Source organism: Cupressus sempervirens, chromosome 8 (genome assembly GCF_028749045.1).
Source record: "Cupressus sempervirens isolate cs-2001-9-10 chromosome 8, ASM2874904v1, whole genome shotgun sequence".
In the NCBI taxonomy this organism is placed as follows: Eukaryota; Viridiplantae; Streptophyta; class Pinopsida; order Cupressales; family Cupressaceae; genus Cupressus; species Cupressus sempervirens.
In genome coordinates this window covers 575,171,318-575,175,396 of record NC_143125.1, presented here as the reverse complement: position 1 = coordinate 575,175,396, position 4,079 = coordinate 575,171,318, and the positions used below count along the sequence as shown (strand labels likewise).

The following is a 4,079-nucleotide window of genomic DNA, read 5'->3' as shown; positions in this document are numbered from 1 at the left end:
TCAATTACAAGAAAAGGACATAATCTGTAGAATACATAGTCGTCATATTTTTGAATTGGAAGACATGAATCCAAATGTATGCTAGACTATTGTCACTAAACACGAACATGAAATTGTGCACCAGCTTAAAACACTAATAATAATACTTATAATGATGATTCTACTTCAAGCATCTGTTGCATCTCATTATGGAAGCGTCTTGATGAAAATAGAGATGTCTTAATAATATAAATTAAGTATTGAAAATTATATTTGGCTTCCTTGTTACATAGTCACTGGAAAATTCCTTTATTTAAATAGAACAACCTTTAAACTTGGCTGCTAAACACCATCACACAATAAGCAACATGAATGCATTTGCAGTGCCGCAACACTGCTCAAAGGCAAAACTCTTTATACAGCCGCAAATCGTTCGAACGCTGATTTGTCTTTACATTCTCTATTACTCATCTTCTCAAGCATGAAACGTGAGTACACAAAAGGCTTGTAACGCCTTGGATTGTTATCGTCTACAAGCTCTTCAGGCGCCCAGATTTCCGTCTCCTCCGGAAACAAAGCGAAAAAAGCAATGGACATTCGGTCTTTACAACCCTTACATACAACGCGATGCTCTGCGCTGCGGTATCGCCCATTTGTCCACGCCTGCAAACATATCCACCACTCAATGCAAAATCTCATCAGATCCTAACTTTACAAGATAGAATTAAAATTGTAGGCGCTCATGAGAAAACTTAGTACCTTAAGTGAGTCACCCAGATTGATGACAAATGAATGAGGGAGCGGTTTGATGTTAAACCACTCTCCCTCCCGAGACTGAATCTGAAGCCCACCAACATCATCCTGGTAAAGAATTGTGAGACAAGCCGAATCTGTATGCGGGAGGAGCACCTCATCCCCAGGAGACATGTTTTCCAATGAATAACCGTTTATACGCAATACTTTTAGGCAGTTTTCGTAGTAGTTCTTGTGGAAAACCAGTACATCCAATCCCAGGCTTGCCAGAATCACCTTGATGACTTTTTGTGCAAGATCTGAGGCACACGAAGCGTACTCTGCCATCGCCTCACTGCAGGAATACAAGCAATTAGCTATAGCCGAATGAAGAAGCAATAGGAGGAAAGTGAAACATGAATGACATACCACAAATTGGGGTTCTCTTCGTCGCAAAGCTTTGCATACATTTGCTCAAATGCACCTGGACTGGTACAGTCTCGAATGTTAAAGGACTGATACTTTGTATTTTGATTCCGGTAGTAAGTATCGAATGGCTTACCACAGGAGGCTTTGTCTTTGACCTCCGTAGGCATGGACAATAAACTTCGGCTACCATTCTCAGCCTTCTGCAGAAGATCTACTGGAATTCCATGATTGACAATTTGGAAAAACCCCCATTCTTCGCAGGCCTCTCTGAGTTTAACGAGCTCCAGGTGATATTGTATATGGTTCGGTTCTTTGGCATCTAAGTTTAGTGGAAATTTTGAAATGTCCACTATAGGGAGAACCACTTCGGAAACAATGGATTCAACAGCCAAAGGCATTTTGTTGTTGCCGCAATAGCAGAGGAGAACAATGGGCAGTGTATTATCTCTTCACAATCAACTTCCTTGCATCAAAAAAGGTTTTCAAGAGGAGTCCTATTTTGGTCTAGCTTGGACATTACGTAGAAAATGATTCCCACCTCCATAATTGAAATCCTTTCTTCAGTAAACGGACGAATTCCAGATGGAGTGGACTTTTATATCGAAGAAATGATGGATTCAAAGTAGGAATGTTCGTATGCGTCGCATAAAACATTGTCAAGTAGTGCTCATAAGAGTTAAAGCCTCATTGATAGTGACGACTGTATAACCAGTTTTCCTTGTATTTTCGTTGCTGCGACGGAGTTTGAGAAGCAATAATGCATCGGATGGATCGAGAGTCTAGGCGTGCCCGCAATGATGCATTGTAATTTCCACACGTTCTCATGGTTTGCCCTAGTCTTTGCCGTGCTCTTCGTCCATTACTGGTTTCAGAAATTTGATTCAATTTTAAGTTCCGTTATTATTTTTTAATCTTCTGGTTCATTAACGTATCTTATATTTTATCTCTATCTGATTTAGATATATGCTATATTATCGTGTCATGAGGATATTATACGCCGAGGGTGTACTTTATGCAATCGGAAATATGCTTTACAGTGATCGATATCATTCTTTGTTTATAGAAGAGTTAATATGCTTTCTTATTATAAGACGATTACTAATTTTATATGGAATGGAGTATGTATTATGTTAATGTTTCTTAGGGTTACAACAATATTCTATTGTACCGTTGTGCAAATGGTATCTATAGTTTCTAGTAGTATTATTATCATTGTCTTGATAGAGTTAGGTAATATTTGGACTATCTAGTGGGCATTGACCATGATATAAATGGACTATATCTTATGGATAACAATATTTCAAAATTTATTGAGCTTCTGTATCTTTCTTATCTATGCCACTAATTAATTATAATAATAAGAATGCAGACTACAAAATTAACATGTCTTACAATGACATCCAAGGTAATGTTGTTAGGACATCCCAAATACATTGTTATGTGTTCCTAATCTCTTATGGGTTGGATTATCCATCATATATTAGTACTTGATGTGGTATGTGGTTATGTTTTCTTATATTATTCACTAATTATGATCTCCACACCTACAATGGACTAGTTGTTTCATTCTGCTTATGTTCACTTATAAATATGTTAGATCAATCTATCTTTTATTGTGGAGGATAATATGTGGTCATATGTGATAATTACATGATCATATTAATAGGTTTCGATACAGTGTAATTTTATAACTAGATTGTGTGTCATTAGTGGTTTTAATATGTTAGAATTGTCACTTTTTACATGAAGTTGAATTCTACAATTTCGACAACCCTATGATTCTCTATTCAACTATGACATTAAGTGTATGATCTATTGGACACAATGAAACTAGATGACTATTTTTACTAGTTTGTGACTCTATACTAGGATTTACATGGTCTATTAATATTAGTGTAGTTTATGTACTTATAAATATATTAGATATATACATGTATATATACATATATGTGTATATATGTATTTGTGTGTGTGTGTGTAATCACATTCTTAATCATAATTGATATGCAAATGATATTGATAACTAATAAAATTTAAAAGAGATAAGTCTCTATGGAAATACTCCTCTTAATAACACATATATAAAAGAGTAAGTTAACTTGAAACACATATAAAACTACAAGTTGTATTAATAATTAATGACAAATTTATTAAAATTTTAAATGGTATCAGAGAAAAGTTACAATCCTGAAACAGATAACATTTAAAGGATTATCACCCTTCACGTAGAGTAACTGAGTTCAGGAAACTCTTGTACTACATGTGGAATTAGATCGAGTCACGGTAAGATCTATATTTCTTGGGGCGAGGTCTGCTCACGAGCCCCTATTTGGAAATGAAAATAGTGATTTAGATGTTGACTTAGTTCACTGCGCTTCTTGGAGATGGATCGGGAGGCGATGATCTACAGGGAATCTGATGCAATGTGAGTCCTCAAAAGATCAGATTTGATCTACATAGAAAAGGTGGTAGTCAGATCAGTGGTTATTGTAAACAAAAGACACATTGATCCTGGCAAGTAGGATGTACAACGAATCATTGTGTCAATATTTTCCAAACTCGTATGAAGATCTTATGACATTCACACTATAGCGTTGGAGTGTTTCCTTGTCTTCACTACTTGCACCGCAGCGAAATTACTGGCTAAGAACTATGTTTGCACTAATGTTGAATCAGGTGAGTTCATGTCATGGTAGCAGAAAGATTGCAGGCACGACATGGATGCCAATTTTGAACCATAAGATCTATTCCATTTTGAATAGGGTTGATAATTTTTCATATGGGAACTGTCTTTCATGAAGATTGGAAACCGACCATCAAGATATTTGCGAGGTCACATATTTTTTTTAGTTTGCCATCTTATTCACAAAAGACGTGTGCATTATTTAAGGGAGGCGTTGAGTTCGAGTGGAGGACAGAAGGGTAAATTGAAGTGGTAA

The 4,079-nt window shown here is 36.2% G+C and overlaps 1 pseudogene; it reads right to left on the bottom strand.

Annotated features, from left to right (window-relative positions):
* Positions 1 to 393: 393 nt before the first annotated feature.
* LOC149543712 (C4-beta,C20-epoxidase pseudogene) lies at positions 394 to 1,538 on the bottom strand (annotated as a pseudogene).
* Positions 1,539 to 4,079: the final 2,541 nt, after the last annotated feature.